Here is a 22,271-nt window from a genome sequence, read left to right as displayed (position 1 = left end):
GCAAGAGACGGTCTAGAACACAAGTGAGTAGAAGCAGGATAAAGAACCCACATTCCTGATGCATACCTTTTTTCCATCGCTCCACCTATGCATCATTCCATTCTGGGATGGCTCACACTTGTAGTCCTAGGATGTCCTACCCCTACAGTTTCTCATCAGAGACCAGGCTGGAGAGAAGACCTTGCTTCTACAAACATTCCCGTAAGACCGAGAAAGAATTTCCCTGAAAAACCCCCAGCGAACTTCTCCATGTATTTTATTAGCGCAAATTGCATCTGTAGCTGAGTGTGAGGTCAGCGTCTGCTGAGGCCCATGCTTCTTCCTGTTAGGAAGTAAGATGGGAAATGATGTGGAGTATAAGAAGCAGCAGAAAGTCTGACACCGGAAAGACGTAGCTTCAAATCTTGGCTCTGCTGCCAACTAATTGTATGATCTTGGGGCAAATGTTTAACTTCTTTGAGCTGAGGTTTTGTCTTTTCTAAAATATCAGGTGTGAAGATGGCCAGGGTTAAATATGAAAATTGCATTTTGTCCCAGCAAGCTTCATAATAACGTGAGGTGCCCTTCTGTTTTCAAATATGATGTGAACACCCTTCTTTAGCCCATGCAGATGAATATCATTTTGCCGAATGGCTTTATGCTCACCTGTGTTTCTAGTCTTAAGTCTGTACAAAGGGCAGGCTACTGAGAACTTGTCTGGGTGGCTGCACTAAAGGACACAAACACAAAGAATTGCATCTTTCCATCTGCCGTGTTCCTGAGAGGGGAACTGCAGCTCAGCTGATGTGTGCTTCTAAAGTCCAGCCATTACCATGAGGAGGTTTTCATCATCTGTGAACATCAAGGCCTTGATAAATATCCCCGGGTGATCAGACAGTAGTGTTTGTGCTGACAGGGAAAATCCATACTTTACTTGGCAAAAAGAATATGATTTATTTTGCAGATTGATAACAACTCGATGTAGAAAAGAACCAGTGTCTCCTATCTTCACCTGTCTGTCAGGAGACGGTGCCTCGATTGTCAGCACTGTCCTCACAGCACTCAGGACCCTTGTCTGTTCCTCCTCCCAGTCCCCGGGCTGGAGCCACCCTATCTTCACCTGCGTAGGCTGCTCTACACTGCCTCTTCACCATCATCAAATTTTTAATTTGAAATAATTTCACATTTACAGAACAGTTGCAAAAATAGTACTAAGAATTCCCATATACCCTTCACTCAGATTCTCGAAGTGTTAACATTCTCCATATTTTTTATCATTATCTATATCTATATATTTATATATCTACGTATCCATCTGTTTATCTTTTTTTTTTTTTTCATGAAGGATTTGGGAATAAGTTGCACATATGTGCCCTTTTTCCCTAAAAGCTATTGTAAGGGCATAATATGCTGAAAGCTAAGCACTGAGGAGGCTCCCACGCAGCCCCTCTGTGTACAGAACCCATGTTCTTTCCTGAGAACCTCTGACACCTGGACCAATGCCAGGCACCAGTGACAGTGCTTACAGTTCATGTTGGTAAAACTTTATTTCTTGCTTTTAAGATGAAAATATAAACAAGTGTATTGATATCTTCTTCCCTGCAATGGATTATCATGCCCCTAGGGCAGGGGTCCCCAACCCCTGGGTCACAGACGGATGGATACCAACCTGCCTGTTAGGAACCGGGCCTCACGGCAGGAGGTGAGTGGCGAGCGAGCGAGCAAAGCTTCATCTGCCGCTCCCCACCGCTCTCATTACCGCCTGAACCATCCCCAACCTCCCCCCACCCCCCGGCCCGGTCCGTGGAAATATAGTCTTCCAGGAAACCAGTCCCTGGTGCCAAAAATTGGGGGACCGCTGCCCTAGGGTGCATAGAATACATTTTGAAGACCAGTACTCTAGATTTTCAATTATCAAGGAGACCAAGTACTGTCATTGGGGAGATAAATCTATCTATTCCTTGAAAGAAATGAATTTGATCTTTAATAGAGAAATTGAAGAATTCGAATATAAGCAGATGAATTCCTAGAGAATGAGCAGATACTTAGTGTAAATGTTGGCCCTTTTTGAGGCTGCTAAACATGGTAATTGTATGAGACATTGTACTTGTGACTTGTCTGACAAGTGGTCCCTGGCCATTCTCTTCTAATGAGCACTCTGTCCCTTAATTGAATCAGTAATGGATATTTACTGGTCTTGATCACCTGGTAAGTAAGTACTCCTTGAAGCAGCAACATCTTGATTTTCTTAAGTGGAATCACTCAATCAGTTCTCTCAGTTGATACGTTTCAGATGATAGCGATTCCGTATCGTTTCAGGGACGGGTCTAACTCAGGCCTGGCCAATGAGAATATTTCATACTCTTGGCCGCAGTGATTGGTTCAAGGATGTAATTGTGATCCAGTGAGATTCACGTTCGGCTCAGTGAGATTCACGTTCGGCTCAGTGAGATTCACGTTCGGCACAGTGAGATTCACGTTCAGCACAGTGAGATTCACGTTCGGCTCAGCGAGATTCACGTTCGGCTCAGTGAGATTCAGATCTAGTAGTTGTATTGAGAAAGAGAAAAACTTTTCTGCTGAATTTGAACCTGACGGGTACAGTCCTGGAGCTCTTGTTTGCTATCTTGCCAGTACATGGAACCCAAGGAACCAAAGCCAACATGGAGAAGAGCGGAGTGATAAATGGAGAGACTCTGTCCCAGAGACATCACTTGCATTCTGAAGCTGTGACTGTAGTCGGGTTACCCTAATCTCTTTTCAGTTGAGCTGGGTTTGAATTGGACTTTCTGTCACTGAATCAAAAAAGAGCCTTGACTAGACCCTTCACGAGAACCTGAGCTCACCTTATTTCCTGTCTCCTACCCATTGTGGACGACACTCGTATCCTTGATTTCTAACCCAGGAAATCAGCAATGGAGTGAGGTGAGGGATAGAGCAAGACTCAAGGACGGGGTAAATATGTATATTTCATGCATTGATTGGTCACTAAAAAAAACGTCTAGAAGCTTAAAGATTTGTTTTGTGGGCCAAAAAAAACGTCTAGAAGCTTAAAGATTTGTTTTGTGGGCCACATCAAGATGGCTGTCAAAATAGCAAATACTTTTCAGGTAAGACTGCACCTGGCAGCAGCTTACCTGAATTGCATGCATCACATCTTGTAGGAAACAGGTCTCTGAAAGTATAATCTTGGAAAATTCGACTTGCAAAGTGACAGAAACCTGAGAGGTGCTGTTTTGAGTTGTGAAAACATTTTGTATGAATAATAATAATAATTTTCTGAATATCACTTTCTGGTCTGTAAAGTGCTTTCACAGAATCAATTCCTTTTTTTTTTTTTTGCGGTATGCGGGCCTCTCACTGTTGTGACCTCTCCTGTTGCGGAGCACAGGCTCCGGACGTGCAGGCTCAGCGGCCATGGCTCACGGGCCCAGCCGCTCCGCGGCATGTGGGATCTTCCCGGACTGGGGCACGAACCCGTGTCTCCTGCATCGGCAGGCAGACTCTCAACCACTGCGCCACCAGGGAAGCCCAGAATTTATTCCTTTTGATCTGAACAGCAACCCTTTAAGTCAGGTGTAGGTACTATTATTATTATTGCTATTTGCCCTATTTTACAAATAAAGAATTGTAATAAATTACTCTTGAAGACCCAGTGAGTAAGTGAGGGAGCCAGGAATCAGTCCCAGGTCATCTTATTATTACCACTGTGTCGCAGTGGAATTGTAAGTTCCTTGAATCAGGGTCCACTTCTTATACGTCTTTATATGTTCCTACCAACGCCTGCCAACCCAGCTGTATGTGCAGGAGGTAAGCCTGCAATGAGTACAGATGAAATGTTTCAGTGCTGGGCATTTGGTGACTAAATCAAAGAAGGCTAGAATGGAGAAAGATCACATGGAGCTTCAGGTAAACAATAAAACTACCCAAAAAACAAACCCCACCCCCCCACCAAGAAAACCAGACTTGATATGCTTGGTTAATAATACAGGGGAAAAAAGAAAGAAAGAGAACTAAAGCTCATATTTTAACTTTGGTTTTGAGTTACTGAATACATTAATAAATATATCACTGGATTATGTGCTTACATAATTTTAGCAGTTCACATAGAGCCTTTGGCTACAGTGTAGTTCAGATTAAAAAAATAATGGCTCAGGGACTTCCCTGGTGGCGCAGTGGTTAAGAATCCACCTGCCAATATAGGGGACACGGGTTTGATCCCTGGTCCGGGAAGATCCCACATGCCGTGGAACTACTAAGCCCGTGCGCCACAACTACTGAGCCTGTGCTCTAGAGCCTGCGTGCTACAACTACTGAGCCCGTGTGCTTAGAGCCCATGCTCTGCAACAAGAGAAGCCACCGCAATGAGAAGCCGGCGTACCACAACAAAGAGTAGTCCCCACTCGCCGCAACTAGAGAAAGCCCATGCGCAGCAACAAAGACGCAACGCAGCCAAAAATAAACAAATAAATTTATCTTAAAAAAATGGCTCAGAGATATTGATCCTAGGGTACAACTTTCAGTTATAAGATGAATAAATTCTGGAATCCTAATGTACAGCATGGTGACTGTAGTTAGCAGTAATATATTACACACTAGAAATTTGGGAAGAGAGTAGATCTCAAGTGGTTTCACCACACACACACAAACACACACACACACACAATAACTGTGGGAGGCGATAGGTATGTTAATTAGTTTGATTGTGGTAATTATTGCACAATGCATACATGCATCAAAACATCACCTTATAGGGAATTCCCTGGTGGTCTAGTGGTTAGGACTTTGGGCTTTCAGTGCTGGGGCCCGGGTTCGATCACTGGTCAGGGAACTAAGATCCTGCCTGCCACACGGTGAGGCCAAATTAAAAAAAAAAATCACCGTATATACCTTAGATATATACAATTCTTATTTGTCAAAAAATAAATTAATTAAAATACTTTTAAAATTAATGGCTCAAAGAGACTGATTTGTATCTAAAGGGCCGCTTGCTTGATTCAATTATGTATCCATGTTTGATTATATATTTTTTTCTCTCAGGGTCAAACTGGAGTCATTCTGGATTTATTCCATGGTCACACTAGAATCCTCAGGGAGTCTTTCTGGGCCAACCCAACACTGCGGTGAGCAGGGCTCTCAGCTGCTCCACGGAGACAGTGAATCAGGAGAAAAGCCAGTCTTTGCAGAGATGGACAAAACTTGGTGAGTAATGCATAACATGAATATCACTGATATTAGGAAAGTGGCATTGTGGTCATGCTGTTCTTTATTCATAATACTTTTTCAAAGCTGAGCTTATAATTAAAAAACAATTAAATCAACTATACGTCCACAAAAAAATAAAATTATTAATAAAAAACAATTAAAGCACTCCACTCGATTTTAGAGATCTGTCTTAGAACCTGAAAGAATGATCTTGAGCAACGTACTTTTAATCTTGCTAAGCTTCAGCTCTACTTACGTTCATAATAGCCTGAAAACTAAGGTGGAGGCAGCCTGGGAGTAACTGAGCTGTCAGAGGCCTACCTTAGTGCAGGGAAACAGGCAAACCTGGCAACATGGACCTCTGGGCATTTGGCACTTAGTAATAGTAATGATGATGGTGTTGTTGATAGCTCACATTGGTTGTGTTTACCAGTAAGGCATCATGCTGAGGACTCTACATGCTGAGATTTATTTAATTCTCACAACAAACTATGAAGTATGGGTGTGAAGAGAAAACTAAGCCTCAGAAATAAAAGCCTAGATTTTCAAGCCAGGCAACTGCAGGGCTGGGCCTCTGAGGCAGGTTGTACAAGGTAGTGGTTAAGAGCATGGATTTTGGATTTCAACCCTCTCTCTTCTACTTATAAGCCATGTGACCTGCAGAGATTTAGTTTTTTCCCTGTGCCTCGGTTTCCTCGTTTTGAAACAGAGATGTAATATCACCTCCTCTGGAGACTTCTTGGGAGGATTATGTCAATTAAAATGTAAAGTACTCGCCTATTCCGAGCACCTGTCAGATGGTTCCTGTTACACCAGGGCTGAAATGAAAGGACGTCTGCAGACTGAGAGTCCCAGTGGGACCTCCTTCTTAGCTGGAAGTCTAGAAGCCAGCTCTGCTGGCTGACTCTGCCCAGGGTGGACTTGTGTTTTGGCGCCCAACCCTGTCCTGATGTATCCCCCCATCCTCTGACTCTGGTACCTCTGCTGTGGAGATGCTGAGGCTGACTTTGCATATCCTGTCAAGTCCCTGCCCCTGGAGTGATCACCAGGGACTACAGGTGTCAATCACGTGGGTGCACGTGCCTGCCTTTGGGAGAACAGAGTGTGGGGAGAGAACCCCTGTGTGCTCCCCACACCATCTGCATCAGGACCTCAGGCACTGGATGGGGATGGGAAACAATGCTGGGAGAAGAGACGCTGTTACTGGACAAAACCCTGAGCTGGGTGCGGGGTAGATTTTCATCTATGGAGGGGTATGATGAAAAGGTAGAGAACATTTTCCCCTTTGGGGTGGCCTGGGCTGTGCCCTCCTCAAAGCCAGGAGAAAAAAATCAGTGATGAGGGATCTCATGCACTGGGATGACCTAGTTTCTCCCCAGCATCTGAGCAAGGAGGTCTTGGACTCTGTCCCACTTTGCAAAGGCCAAAACTTTTACCTCTGGAAGTGAGGTTCTCTGAGTAGGAGAAAAAGGGCAGTGCTGGGGAATCTCTCAGACTCCCGGAGCAGAACCAACCTTGGCTTCAGAGGATCAGGCTTCCAGCTTACCTCACTCCCCTCTGCCAGCTAGCAAGCCTGTCCTGAGGTCTTATCAAACCCCCTGGGGATGAAAGCCTTCTGTGGTGGGTACCTTTTGGGATGGGCTGCAAGCTTCCTGGTGAGCCTGGCAGGAGAGGCCCAGCTGTGGCTGGTGCGTGTAGCCCTTACCCAGAGCTGCCTGGGAGCAAAGAAAGACAAGGGAGCGAGGGAGCCGAGGGCAGTAGCAAAGGAGTGGGTGGTGCCAGTGCACAGGGACGTGAAAAGGGGAGGGTTGATGGGCAGAATACAGCAGCCCTGGAGCCGCTGTGTCCTTCTCCAGCTGCCAGAGCGTGATTGGAGGAAGGGTGAGAAAGGAAGGAGAGGAAAGTGTGATCAGGGGTGGGAAGATCTCTGTCGAGATGGACAATTCTTGGCACTGCTTTGAGAGGTTTTATTTGGGTGGAGGGCCACAGTTTTTAAAAGTAGTATTATTTATCAACTCATTCAGAGTACAAGGCATTGCTCTAGGTGCTTGAAATTTATTCAGATATTTCATGCTCGTTGGCAACCTATTATTGTTCCTGCTTTGCAGATGAGCAGACTGAGTGACAGTGGAATCTAGTAACTTGCCCAAGGTCACACGACTAGGAAGGGGTAGAGCTTGGCTTTGAATCCAGGCAGGCTGGTATGAGAGGTCAAGCTCTTAACCCTAGCTCCTCTCTATGGAAGACTCCAGACGTGGGCTAGGTTGCCTGCTGCCGGCAGGGACAGTGGTTTGGCAAAGGAGAGAGCATTTGAAAACAAACTTGACCCACCTCCCAACTTTTTTCCAGGCACTAACCTGAAAAAGTAAATCCTGCAGAAATCAAGGCTTAGAGAGAACGTCCTAACGCAATTTACCCTGAGATATTAGTGCTATGACTACACCAGGAATCAAACATATGTCCACATTCCAGAAATTTTTTCTGAAGATGCATATCCTAAGGATGCTTTAAAAAAATAAAAAGTAGATACATTCTTTGAAAGGGGGACAAATAAAAATTATTAGTAAAATAACTAACGTGCAGAAGAAGAGGCTAAAAAACTTAAAGAGGTGTGAATGGAACATTTGATGTGGATTTGTTTCCATGTACATAATGTGACAGGAAACTCCAAACAGTTTAATCAGTTCTGTTCTTTGTGTTTCCATTCACTGTAATGTGATCATGGTCACAATGTTATTTCTGTTCCAAGGAACAGAAATCCAGAAAGGGAAAGGATCAGGTGAGGAAAAGAGGAGAGGGTGAGGGCAGAGAAGAGGGAGGTTTCCTGACGCCCTGAGCTTACCCTAAAGTGCCTTAGTGTGAACTGAGTTTTCCTTTGACAACAGGCCACCGTTGGTTCCTCCTCTTCTAAAGAGGAGAGCATGTTTATGGAACCTTAGAGGTTTATGGAGCACTTCCTCCGAGCTGCCTTCAAGAAACTTATAATCTTATGGAAGAGAAGGCATGTCTACAAGGCAAGACAAAGTGAGAGTCCAACAGGGGCAGAGGCCAAGATGCTGAAGGGCTGATTAGCTCCAAGGCTCTCTCAGGGGCAGGACTGGTCTATGCTCTTACCTTCTGCTTTCTCCCTCGGGGCTTCGCAAGTGGGAACACAGCACCCAGGACTGGCCCCAATGGAGTTTAACTCAGTTCCCAGGGTACTTTCCTTGCACACACTGGAGGGCACCACAAAGGAAGGGAATACAGGTGGAGAGTTTGATTTTCATAGAGCTTAACCCAGGACATGGGGAGGCTTGGGCTAGTGAAATAGCCTGGGGTAACCTGCATGTGCCTGGGGGGCTGAGACCAGGGCCAAGACCAAGGATGCAGGGACAGAGGTTGCCATCTTTTTGGGACGCTGACTTCCTGGGGGCTGGAGAGGGCACACTCAGTTTTTGGGGTGTGAGGAACAAGGGAAGAGAGCATGGTGTGGACAAGGGTTGTGAGGTAAGGCCTGGTGCAGGATCTATGACCACACAAAGGATGCCCTGGGTGAGCTTTCTTATCTCCTCTCCCACCTCCTCAAGATCTGGTCCCAGAAGCTTATATGGGAACTGAATATTTGCAAAATGGATTCTATTTTTACGCCTTCCTGTATTATGCTTCCTAAGATGTTTTACCATTTCTGTTTCATCCTCAGTTGTCAGTGTTTCCACAAACTTCAGCTTTAACAAACTTTATTTCATCCTCTCCTCTCCAAGCCAAACTTCTCCCTAATTCTTCCAGTTCACATGTACACACTGTAAAATACAAAGGCACGGTTTTGTTGAAAGGAACACTCCCAGAATTCCTACTTAGAATTTTGCCTTTCTTTTTATGCATTTCCCTCCTATTTGTATGGAGGCAGAGCGATGTCAGACCATCTAAGTCCCATTAAGGCTCATCCACTTAATACCTGAGTAACCTCAGGTAATTTACTTAACTTGTGTCAGCCTCAGTTTTCTCATTTGCAAAGTGGGGCTACTAATAATAACAACACCCACTTAATTTAGGATTGCACTGAGAATTAGAGATGATACATGCAAGGACCCTGGCATCGTGCCTGGTACATAGCAAGCAGTCAGTAATGGATAGCTATGTTATCTCAAAAGAGGTCATTTCTGCACTTTTAATACCTTGGTAGATAATCCACAGCACAGTCCTGGGAATTTGTAACTCTTACATCGTGAGAATTGCTCAAAGCTTACAGAGCTTTTAGGCATGTCCTGTTTGGGGGGAAGTTTAATATTTCATGGGTTGTTTAGAGGTAAGAATTAAAACAAGCTCTGTTTTCACTGTGAAATAAGATCCTGTTTATTGTCTATCTTGACACATTAGAATCTAATTTCCATGAGATCAGGATTTATGTCTTGTCTTGATTATTACTGTATCCCTGGTACCTAGAATAGTCCTTGGCACACAGTAGGCACTCAAAATATTAGCTGATAGATGCATGTCAGGCTATTTCCAGGAAACTGTTTAGGGGAGCAAGGAGACGTGTCTATATCTGTACATCTATATGGCCTTCCTTTTTGGATCTCTAACAACATCGGTCATCACTTTAAATGTTACTAGATGAATGCCTCATCTTGGGGCCTGCTTGGGAGGACGGCAGAGGCTGAGGGAGGAGTGCCAGCCTGTGGAGTTGGGGAAAGCTCACTACATGTGAAAAGGCACAAGAAAACACATAGAATTCCCCAGGGCACCCAAAGAGGGGCTCAGCAGTGACTGAGGGCCATCCAGTCCACCCAGAAAGGCCTGGTATTGAAACCAGGAAGAAGCAGAGTGAGTGGGCCCAGTGAGCAGAGGCCATGGTGAGGCATGACCATCTATAGAGAGGCCAGTTCATAAAAACAAGGACCAGCTGAGGACCACGAAGCCACCACTCAGCACAGCCAGCCACCCCTGACAACAATTCTTGGTGCAGATACCTCCCTGTTGGAAAGAGGAATGAAGGGTAGAGAAAGGTGGGAAATTTTGAACTGACAGAGTTTAAACTCTGAATTCACCATGTTTAAACATGGAATTGTGGAGTTATCTTCAGCCCAACACACATGTACACGCACTATGCAGGAATCCCACCAGACAAAAAGCTTTCATGGTATCTAAAGTCAAGTGTTTAAAATTATGTGATTTTGAAAATAACAGGGGTAACAAAAGAAAATCTCAAAACACGAGCTTTCTAAAATCCTTGCGAGTTGGTTGGGCCTGGCAGGTGTGAGGGTCACAGTTAATTTGGTAACTAATTATTTATTGGAAATGCAGCTGCTTTTGGGAATTATAAACTGTTTGAACTTTGGTCTGAGTTGGCAGTTTCTAAAGAAACAGGTGGCTGAGGTGAAAACCTAGGGTTGGGTTACACAAGCCAGTGTCTGGCTTTACTCTCTTTTTTTTTTAATTGAAGTATAGTTGATTTACAATATTGTGTTAGTATCAGGTGCACAGCAAAGTGATTCAGATATCACTTTGTGATATATATATATATATAGAGAGAGAGAGAGAGAGAGAGAGAGAGACACACACACACACACACACACACAATATATTTGTGTTTATATATACATTTTTTCAGATTCTTTTCCATTATAGGTTATTACAAAATATTCAATATAGTTCCCTGTGCTGTACAGTAAATCTTTGTTGTTTATCAATTTTATGTATAGTAGTTTGTATTTGTTAATCCCATACTCTTAATTTATCCCTCCCCCATCCCTTTCCCCTTTGGTAACCATGTTTGTTTTCTATGTCTGTGAGTCTGTTTCTGTTTTGTATATAGATTCATTTGCATTATTTTTTAGATTCCATTATAAGTGGTATCATATAATATTTGTCTTTCTCTGACTTACTTCACTTAGTATGATAATCTCTAGGCCCATCCAAGTTGCTGCAAACGGCATTATTTTGTTATTTTTTATGGTTGAGTAGTATTCCATTGTATACATGTACCTCATCATTTTTATCCATTCATCTGTCAATGGACATTTAAGTTGCTTCCATGTCTTGGCTATTGTAAACAGTGCTGCAATGAACATTGCGGTGCCTGTATCCTTTTGAACCATGGTTTTCTCAGGGTATATGCCCAGGAGTGGGATTGTGGCACCCTATGGTAGCTCTATTTTTAGTTTTTTAAGGAACCTCCATACGTTTTCCATAGGTTTTCCATAGTGGCTACACCAATTTAAATTCCCCCGAACAGTGTAGGAGGGTTCCTTTTTCTCTACTCCCTTTCCAGCATTTATTATTTTTAGACTTTTGATGATTGGCTTTACTTTTAGTGGAATATTATGACTCTGAGGGCAATGCCCTGCAGCTCTGCAGGTGTTATGATGCTCACATGGGTGACATGAGACCCTTTAATTTCAATAGCTACTGTATCTTATCATTTTGTTGTTCTTGCTTTTCCACAAGAGCCCCACAAAATTCATTGTTCAGCTGTAGATAAAACATGTGGACTGGGAATCTGGGTTGGGGGACACTCAGGAGGTCACAAGGACAAGTGGATGGCATGAATAGGAGCCTGGAAATGGAGGAAACTTCCATGCCTTAGAGTAGAGTGGGAAATACACAAGAATTGAGGGCTGAGTAAGAATTGGGGTGTTCCAAAAGGGGACTGGTTGACACCAACAGTAACCCAGTTATCAAACCTGGGGCTAAACTAGTTGCCAAGGAGACTTGGTGCTGAACTCCACAACGTGTGGCTGGTCTGATTAAATCTTTTTGCATTGGATCGAGATAGGGCCCAGGATCTGGGAGGAAGGGTGACCCTGCTGGTGCAGATCCTACAGCTTTGGCCAGGAAACAAGCTGTGTCCAAGAGTCTGTGCCAGCACCTGCTGCCTTGAATTGCAGTGTAACAATGTGATAAGAGTCCCGCAGGCCTGTGTCCTGTCACCCCAGCTAGACTGGAAGGCAGTGACCATGCTGCATACTTCTTTCCATGAAGCCCACCCCTCATCTTGTTGTTGATGCTCAGTGAATGTGTGCTATGGATTGATGGGTCTTGGTTCCTTCAAGTCACAAAAAAAGATTGAAAAATCACCTTCTAGGGAGCTTGGCTCTGGTTAAAGAAGTCGTTTTCCCGGCTTGCTGCATGGCAAATGATGAGACAATAATCATGGAGCTGGAAGCAGGGTCTAGGAGGCCTCCTTCGGGAGGGGATGTATGTGAGGCGGCGAGGCTCACAGTCAAGTCAGGGACACTTTGGAGATGCTCTTAGTGTTCCCTGCCACAGACTCCCATGGGCTGCATTCCTCTGGAAGTTGGATCTAAAGCCCCTGCTGGACTTCAGACTCTGCCTCACTTCTCAAGTCTCCAACATGTACAGTCTTGGCACACGTGCCTTTCATTTTAGGTTTTGCTCACCGAATACTTCATGTCCCCTGTCTCCCAGAATCCTCATGCTCAAGGACCCTCCCTCCTCCCCTGAAACTTCTGGATCCCACCAGTTTGAGTGTGTAGAACAAGGCCCAGGCGTCCTTGATTCCCCATGATTGTCATTGTAAGGGAGGTCTAAACTTGGGCTTGGTGTGATTCAGAGATAATGGGAGAGAAGGCAAGATTCTCCATCTAGGCCCAGCAAGTCCAAAGAACTTGGTGCTGCCCTCTCCTCTGAAGCCCCTTGAAGGGGCCACAGCCAGAAATTCCAGAGCAGGGTTGGGGAGGCCAAGAGAAGCTCATGGGCCCTGAAGTGCTGGAGGCAGAAGGAATCAGGGAATGGATGTGGGTCTTAGGGAGAGCCTGAGGTCAGACCAAAATCGGGACAAGGGCTGGAAAGGAGGGTGGAGTTGGTCAGGTGGGTTGGCTTGATTCAAAGGCAAAGGTCCAAAGAGACACCAAAGCTCTGACAAGATCACGGTTGACTTTTGAAACACTTCTGTCCTTGGAAGGTGGAAAGAAACTATATGAAAGTCCCAGTGGAGAATATATAGAAATAGTTGAGATTTACACCTGCATTGATTCTTTTACTGTTTGTAGCCTCCATGTTATTGCCATGATAATGCCTAACTATGCCCAGTGTGGCGGTGTGGAAACAGTCCTAGCCAGGTTTTGGGGGGCCTGGTCTCTTTAACAGAAAGCCACTTACCTTTCTGAGCCTCAGTCTACTTATCTGTAAAATAGGACAATAATAATGCTTTCAATGTGCTGTCAGAATTGGAGGTAATTAAAGTTATTTCTTAAGAAACCCAAGGGCCAATACCGTTGTAAGAGAAAGAGTTTTAATTATTTATTACCCCAGCTATGGAAAGATGTGGATTGAGAGGGGCTGTTATGCATGGAGATCATGGACAAAATACTAAAATTTTAAATTTATTTCACATGTTTGATTTTTCTTTTTTGTGTCAGATACTAGTTGGGGCCTCTGAGGCCAAATTTTAAAAGGTAGAGAAGGACATCAATAAAATGTCTGATAGGCTGTGAGCACAGCCCAGTCTCCTGATAAGATATTTACATTTCCACTGGATATTAATGGACATGTGTTTTAACAGAAAAAAAAAAAAGTGCTTTTCCAGGTCTTAATAACAGGCTACTTGAACCGTATTTCTTAACCAACTGTATTTCTGCTTGCCCAGAGAAACAAGATCTCTTTTCTTGTTGGTTGTTATTGATTTTTTGCTAACTTTGTTGATAATCCTGTTACAATTTCACCTCTTTTTAATATTTTGTAAATAGTATCTTTATGGCATATTTTACACTACAAAGGTTTCAAAGAATTCTGATGACATTGTTGTGCAGCCAGGGTTTACAGTGTGGACCTGTATCAAAATGAGGATTTGTGATGGAATACAGGGTTTAGGGTCTTAATCATAAATGCAAAAGAGAGTGAAAGAAATCGTCTATTAATTAAAATAAAAATAGTTCTTAAAGAGCTGATTTAATCCTAATGAGAAAAAATTTTAATGTGACACCAGGGGGAGATCTGGTAAAAACACGAGGAATCCTAGTAAAAATTTGAAGAATTAAGAGAGCAAGAGTGGAAATGATGCCCAGTAGAAAAGCTTACGAAATGGGATCAGAAGTTTCAAGGCCCCCAGCTGTAAATAATATGCCTTTGTCTGTACTGTTTTATCACAAGTAACTTATTGAAATTATTTTAATTTGAAGGCTGGACTAACATTTCAGGAAGTTGGAAAACAAATAGGTGCTATCAGCCACAATTCTACCACCTTATCACAACAGAACGTTTTCATATTTCCTTCCCTCTCTATTTGCTTACAACAAAATTACAGTTGTACACTTCCTACAGTGTTGTACATTTCCACATTTTACAGTCTTCATAATTATAGTTTTCATGGGCATGTTTTGCTTTTTTTGTTTTCTTCACTGTTTTCTTTTCCTTGTCCCACAAACATATTCAGATTTCTTTTTTGTTGTTGTTGAAGTATAGTTGATTTACAATGTTGTGTTAGTTTCTGGTATACAGCAAAGTGATTCAGTTATACATACATATATATATATATTCTTTTTCATATTCTTTTCCATTATGGTTTATTATAATGGTTTATTACATATAGTTCCCTGTGCTATCCTCAGATGTATTCATTGTAAAAAGAAAAAACAACAGGTATTCCTTAACTCTTTACTTTAAATAGAAAGATTCAACATACAGTATATTGCCAGGTGAAAAAAAGCAAAGCTCAGGGAAAAAAAATGTGTAAGGAATGCTCCTTGCCCCTTAGAAGTAAGACATCCTCTTTGATTATAGCCAGTATTGATTTTTGAGATTCCTCTAGATAGGAAGGGTTATAATTCTACCAACAGCAAAGCTTTTATGCTCTTTTTAGCAATTCTTTGGCAGCTTTCTCTTCTCCCTAGGAATTCCTATGTTTCCCATATTGCTTCCTAATTTAACGAAATATTATTTCCATGTTCTACCTGGGGAACCAGATCCATAAAGTCACAGCCTCAACTTCCTGATTCAACATCTAGTAGGTGCCCACTGTTAAAAGATAAAGTGAGGCATATTAAAAATTTGAAGAGTGTATTTGAGCAAAAGTCTATTCCAATTGGGCAGTGCCAGACCGGACGTGGTTAGGAACCCTCTACCGACAGGAGCTCAGGGGGAGGATTTTACAGAGAAAAGGCGGAAGCAAAGTAAGGAAATCATTGATCGGCTCTAACTGAAAGCCTCCGTGGCTGCTTGTGATTGGTTGTCCTTAGGTTTCAATTTTGTAACCTGGAGACGTTCACCAGCGTAGACTTCGGTTTGCTTACATAGGCTGCCATGGCATTAGAGCCACCTCAGTCTGATGGTCTCCCAGTTTAATTGGCTTAACACCATTTAGAGGACCCAAGGGATATAAACCCCTTAGACCTGAGCCCAGAACTTCACCTTAGTACGGTACTTCTGTGTACTAAATTGCTTCCAGACTGCAGTCATTGCTCTGCCCGAGTCCCTTTAAGCCTCAGAATTACTCTCTACAAACGTCTAAGGCATGACAATACTTTGCATTTTAATTTCTGTATCCTATTAGTATGTATACTTAGGCCAACATTTCTTTCTTTTTTTTTTAACATCTTTATTGGAGTGTAATTGCTATACAATGGTGTGTTAGTTTCTGCTTTATAACAAGGTGAATCAGCTATATATAGGCCAAAATTTCTTGAAAAGCAGAAATGAGCCAAGTATTTTAATGAGATACCCCCACCAGTTAGATCAAGTATCATCAGTACTTGATAGAATCAACTAGGTATGGCTTCACTTTTCTGAACCATTTTTCCAGTTCCAGAACCTACTCCTTTAGAACAGCCAAAGCCCTTTCTCTCTCCTGCCTTCCCCTCTATTTAGTAATGCGTATTTCAGCACTCTGAACGCTGCCTGGGACAGAGTAAGTATTTACCAAATTTATCAAGTGAGAGAATGAAAAGTATGAATTCTTACAAAGCACTTACTGAGGTGCTATACAGTGTTTCACATCAGACCTCCTTTAAGTCCTGTAATCTTGTAAAATAGGTATTATTATCCCCATTTACAGAGGAAAAAATGATTCAGAAAATAAATTAACTTTTTTCAAGTTCACTGCTTGTGGTAGGCTGGATAAGGGCCCCTCAGAGATGTCCACATCCCAATTCCTGGAACCTATGAATATGTTCAGGGGTCTCCAACCCCCCGGGCCACAGACCGATACTGGTCTGTGTCCTGTTAGGAACCGGGCCGCACAGCAGGAGGTGAGCCGTGGGGCTGAGCGAGCGAAGCTTCATCTGTATTTACAGCCGCTCCGCATTGCTCGCATTACCGCCTGAGCTCCGCCTCCTGTCAGATCAGTGGTGGCACTAGATTCTCATAGGAGCGCCAACCCTACTGTGAACTGTGCATGTGAGGGATCTAGGCTGCGCGCTCCTTATGAGAATCTAATGCCGCTGCTGATCTGACAGGAGGCGGAGCTGAGGCGGTGATGCTAGCGCTGGGGAGTGGCTGCAAATACAGATTATCATTAGCAGACAGGTTTGACTGCACAGAGACCATAATAAATCAAGTGCTTGTAGACTCATATCAAACCCCTATCAGTGAGTGGCAAGTGAAAACACGCTCAGGGCTCCCACTGATTCTGCATTATGGTGAGTTGTATAATTACTTCATTATATATTACAATGTAATAATAATAGAGATAGGGACTTCCCTGGTGGCGCAGTGGTTAAGAATCCGCCTGCCAAAGCAGGGGACACGGGTTCGAGCCCTGGTCCGGGAAGATCCCTCATGCCACGGAGCAACTAACCCCGTGCGCCACAACTACTGAGCCTGTACTCTAGAGCCTGTGAGCCACAACTACTGAGCCCACGTGCCACAACTACTGAAGCCCGCGCGCCTAGAGTCCGTGCTCTGCAACAAAAGAAGCCACCGCAATGAGAAGCCCGTGCACCGCAACAAAGAGTAGCCCCCACTTACCGTAATGAAGACCCAGCACAGCCAAAAATTTAAAAATGTAAAAAAAAAAAAATAGAAATAAAGTGAGCAATAAATATAATACGCTTGAATCATCCCAAAACCATCCCCCCACCCCCGGTCCATGGAAAAATTGTCTTCCACGAAACTGGTCCCTGGTGCCAAAAAGCTTGGGGGCTGCTGAATATGTTACCTTACAAGGTAAAGGAGACTTTGCAGAAGATTTACATGAAGGGTATTGAGTTGGGGAGATTATCCTGGATTATTTGGAGGGTCAGTGGAATCACAGGGTCCTTTTAAGAGGGAGGCAGGGGGACCAGCTAGATGGAAGGCAACATAATGATGGAAGCAGAGAAAGAACCAGAAGCGGTGATGTGATTTGAGACCACGAGCCAAGGAATGTGGGCAGCCTCTAGAAGCCGGAAAGGGTAAGCAGACAGATTCCCTAGAACCTCCAGAAGGAACATGGCCTTGAGTTTAGCTTGTAAAACCCACTTTGGACTTCCAGTGTCCAGAATGGTAAGATAATACATTTGTGTTGTTTTAAGACACTAAGTTTGCAGTCATCTGTTACAGCAGTCGTAGGAAACTAGCACACTGCTGTATCTGGTCATCAAAACGGCAGGACTCATAAGAACAATGCTACAGCAACTTAGTCTTTTCTCACCACACGTGAGATAAATCTCATGCCAGTGCCATAACTTCTCCTTTGTAATAAAAGTCCCCAGTCACCTTAGCCCTTTAAATGGTCTCAGATAATAATTAAAATGTCCAGTGCTATGTAATTTAATTATTAAAACACAAACCCTAAACTTTGAACATGAATCTTCTCCCTCTCCCCAGCCAGGACCTACGGTGGGAGCAAAGCCTGCTGTGGACGCTGGCTGTCCTGACGTCACGCTTCTTCCCGCATCAGACTTGCTCCAAGTTCTGATGGCTGCAGAGTTGCAGTGGCGAGAAGAAGGAAAGGCAAAGGACAGGAAGGGTCTTATTTGACCAGCACTTGTCTGATCTCAGTTTCCTCTGACCTGGCAAGTGTTTAAGGATGATTTTCTCTTTGGTGGATTTCTTGGAGATAGGCTTCCAGGCTGAAAATCCTTTCCCTGCCGTTCCCTTGTTGGCAGTGGATATGTCTCTTCTGGCTGGTCGCTTAGTAACTCTTCCCTCCACCCCTCTGTTGCTCAGTGCAACTTTGGCCTTCGTTCTTCCAAGGTGAACCCCTGGGGTGGAACCCCAAGGTCTCCAGGCAAGGTCTTTCTGCCAGGGGCCCCATCTGATCCCGGGCAGATGCCAACACATCTGGGGCCTCCAGGAGTGCACTGACACCATAACAGCAGCCCCTTCTGCTGCCCCAGGCGGCTTTCAACACCTTTCCTCTTTCGCTGTCTGTCTCCCTGGCAAATGCAGCCCTCTGAGCAAGCCCGTCAAGCCCCCCTCCCCTCCGCCGTCACACACACACCCCTTCCTCTTTGGCGTGAGGGCTGGGACTCACAGCACACTGGCATTTCTCCAAAGAGATGCTCCAATCTCCAAGTTCCCTCCAGCTCTCCCATGTTAACTTTTTGGTTTTGCAAGTGGTAACAGAGTTTGAGCTACCTCCTTTAAAAGCAATATTGACACTTTGCCCTGCTGCCTTAAGTAGTGTGTACCTCATTTTTTCCACAACCCAGGAGGGAAAAAAGTACAAAGCAGGTTGCATTGGGAGATAAAACAAAAATAAATAGATCACCTCCAGTTCTGCTCCCCTAAATAAAAGAAGCCTTGACCTTCTCCAGGAAAGACGTTTCCAGCCTCTGTAATCCCTTCCTCTCCCAACAGAGGTAGGGCTGTCATTTGATTCTTACCTGACTTGAACAAAAACTTTACTCTGCTGACATCTGACCATAAGCTATGACTTTTGAGGATATGACAATCACGTGAGAAAGTTGCTGCTTTTCTATCATGACAGCTAATGTAAACTAGGTAACTTTCCTGATACTGAGGGGTTTTTTTCTCCTTAACTATCTATATGTATTTTTTTTAATTTTTTATTTTTGCCAGCCTGTCCTTTTGAAGCCTGACTCCCTTGAATTCTTTTTAAAATAAACTTCTTTTCTTTCTTAAATGCTTTTGTCTCTGAATTTTTTCTCAAATCCTGCATAGGCTGTCTATGCAGCTTATGTGATGGGCACCTGTTCTCTTGGACAAAATGTCTTAACCGGAACTGAGACTGACATTATTGCACTGTTAAATCAGCCCACGAGTCGGGTGCAAGCCTGGGGTTCATAGCTGGGTCATCTGAAGCCAGTCCATTTTCTCCCACACTTTGGTCTCCTGGGCATCATGGAGAGCAAGTGCCCAAGTCTGTCTCCTCAGTCTAATTGTGTTGAGACTTTCATCCCTCCTGGTGCTGGACAAGGTGAGCTGTTGTCACCAATGCCTCCATTTCCCTTAGGTGACCTAATAGCTTCATCGGAAACACACATTTGCTTTTCGAGCTGTGGGCTGAAGGGGGCAAGGCAACTTCGGGATGATGTGCAGTAAGAACGGACCAGAGAGAACCCTCCCCTGATGAAGGGTCACCCATTGGACCTTAGTGAACACAGGCAGAATGCCTGGCATGGTGTCTTCCAGGTGCTGTCACACCACTGCCCTCTCAGCATTGCCCATCAGTGCTGCCATTGTGCAGTTTGGGCCTCTCCCCTGTGTCTTCCAAGACGTCTCCTGTTGAACTTCCTGTCTCAGGACTGGCTTTGCCCCCGGCCTGCCTCCCCACCCTCCGCTTGGCACCCAGTCCCCCGACGCCCCTGGTGCTCTTCGCTATGTCTCCGCTCACCTGCTCAACGCACCTCCATCATACTGGCCTGACCTGAGGGGCTGTGAGTGTGCTGTTAACTGAGCAGCATTAGCATTAGCACAATAGCCTGAGCAAGGTGACCGAAGTGGCAGTTTATCTGTCCTCATGCCTTTCGTTCTCATAACTTTTTTTTTTTTTCTTTTTGCGGCATGCGGACCTCTCACTGTTGTGGCCTCTCCCGTTGCGGAGCACAGGCTCCCGACTGCAGGCTCAGCGGCCATGGCTCACGGGCCCAGCCGCTCCGCGGTATGTGGGATCTTCCCGGACCGGGGCACGAACCCGCGTCCCCTGCATCGGCAGGCAGACTCTGAACCACTGCGCCACCAGGGAAGCCCTTTTTTTTTTTTTTTTAATCTGTTTTTAGGATCAGTGGTGTGCTGAGAACTGTGGAGACCTGAGTAGCTCACAGCCTGGTGAGGGGAGCTGACCTGCAGACAGATAACTGCCATTCAGTGTGATAAAATACTGTCAAGTTCATTTGTAAAAACTGATGGTGATCTTAGGGTGGTCTCCTTCCCAGATGAAGGCACTGTGCTCAGTTCTTTGGCTCATTCAATATGAGGTTCTTTTTTTTTTTTTTAAAGATTTTTTTTTCTTTTGTTTGATGTGGACCACCCTTAAAGTCTTTATTGAATTCGCCACAACATTGCTTCTGTTTCATGCCTTGGTCCCTTGACTGCGAGGCATGTGGTATCCCAGCTCCCCGACCAGGGATCGGACCCGCACCCCTGCACTGGAAGGCGAAGTCTCAACCACTGGACCACCAGGGAAGTCCCCAGTATGAGGTTCTTAAAGTGGAACAGGTACCATGATAGTTGTGAGTGTGTGTGTGTGTGTGTGTGTGTGTGTGTGTGCGCCACACGTCTCCTGGGGCTTCTCAAAGCCCTCCATCCTCTCTGTGATGCCAAGGGTAGGGCAACGCCCACAGGATTTAGGCAAAAGTCATAAATGCAGGTCATCTGCATTTAGCCAGATGACCTGGGGAAAGCCATTTAAACACTCTGAGTTTCGGTTTCCTCACCTTTGAAACAAAATTCAGATCCTGCCTCGCAGGGTTGTTGTGAGGATAAAGAGAGGTGATGTATATGACAAGAGCTTTGTAAACTCTGAAGCATTGAACGCATACGACTTGCGGTGACTCCAGCCAAGGTTGGAAGTGTTTATTTAGAGTAGGCCGCAGGCTGGCTCCCCAGGCCAGCCTTGTAAATAAATGCCTCTGGCTCTTGGAGAGCTGGGAAGAGCCCTGCTATGCCCGCCAGATTGTCTCCTCCCACACGCCTCGTCCTGCACACACCTGGGTAGAACCCGCCTGCTTTGCTGCTCAAGTTGCCAGGGATGTTGGCCGCTGCTGGGAAACTGAAGTGAAGAAGAGGCAGCAGGCCAGGGAGAATAGGAAGTTGGCGCATTTGAACAATGATGGGGATTTCTTTTTGGGGGGCTGGGAGATAAGGGTGTTTTTGTTAGTTTAAGAGGGGCTGGGGGCTCATGGCCATCATGTGAACAGAATTTGTTTGTGATGGCTCTAGGCTCCAGAGCTGGCAAGTGCTGGCACCAAGTGAAACTGAAGTGTTTTGAACCCAGAGGAAAACCCTCGAAGTCTCCTGATTATTGCTATAGCACTGAAGTCTGCAGAGGGCACCAACACTCAGGACAGGTTATACCCACTGCGGAGGTCGCAGAGATGCTGCAGAGGCCCTGGCACTTGTGTTGGGCTTTTGCTAAGATGAAACCAGGAGTTGTGGGGAGCCTGGAGAGTGTCAGGGTTGAGGCCTCTCCTCTCTCTAGTCTGCAGTGAATGAGCTGCAGTAGCTAACTGGGGGACCAGGTAAGAATTTCCCGACACCCCAAGGCTTCAAGGGTGAATTCCTAGACACGGGTACTCCTTTGCTGACTAGCTCTGCAGTCTAGGGTCACAGCCCTCTGGGAGCTGGCACAGTCTAGCCCATGCTCAACCTCACATCGGCCCTCTCAGCTACATACCCTTCACTCTGAAATTCCCTGATCTCGCACGTGCCCTTCTGTATCCCCATGACTTTGCCCCTGCTTGACACCCCCTCCCGCCTCTCCTGAGCCTGTTGACTTTCTCATTTTCAGCCCAGAGGGGCTGTGAAGCCTTCGTGTTCTCAGGCGGAGCTGATACTCCCTACTGGGTTCCCGTGGGGCCTTGTGCAAACCTGCTCTATAGCCTTTGCTGCAGCCCACACATAGGCATCTGTCTCTCCCAGTGAGGCTGAAGACACAGCCTGTGTCCCCTTATTTTTCTATTATTTCTCCAATAAATTAAATCTCTGATACATTAAACCTCTAAAGTATCCTTATAAACAGAGATATGGATAGAATTTTATCTTTTTTC

At 44.8% G+C, this 22,271-nt stretch overlaps 2 long non-coding RNA genes across 3 annotated transcripts; one reads left to right on the top strand and one right to left on the bottom strand.

Annotated features, from left to right (window-relative positions):
- Positions 1–239: 239 nt before the first annotated feature.
- LOC113629321 (uncharacterized) lies at positions 240–2,284 on the bottom strand. The gene is made up of 2 exons (XR_003436497.1): positions 2,185–2,284; positions 240–322 (listed from the first exon to the last, which is right to left on the bottom strand). It is a non-coding gene; the product is annotated as an uncharacterized LOC113629321 (long non-coding RNA).
- A 218-nt stretch (positions 2,285–2,502) lies between these two features.
- Positions 2,503–18,942, top strand: LOC113629088 (uncharacterized). 2 transcript variants are annotated; one of them, XR_003436381.1, is made up of 3 exons: positions 2,503–2,934; positions 5,020–5,181; positions 17,926–18,942. It is a non-coding gene; the product is annotated as an uncharacterized LOC113629088 (long non-coding RNA). The 2 variants fall into 2 exon arrangements; XR_003436380.1 differs by having other exon boundaries at positions 2,505–2,904.
- Positions 18,943–22,271: the final 3,329 nt, after the last annotated feature.

This window comes from Aethalodelphis obliquidens, unplaced genomic scaffold (assembly GCF_003676395.1).
Source record: "Aethalodelphis obliquidens isolate GAN/ISIS:26980383/991018 unplaced genomic scaffold, ASM367639v1 scaffold26, whole genome shotgun sequence".
Taxonomy (NCBI): domain Eukaryota; kingdom Metazoa; phylum Chordata; class Mammalia; order Artiodactyla; family Delphinidae; genus Aethalodelphis; species Aethalodelphis obliquidens.
This window is presented reverse-complemented; position numbering and strand designations above follow the sequence as displayed.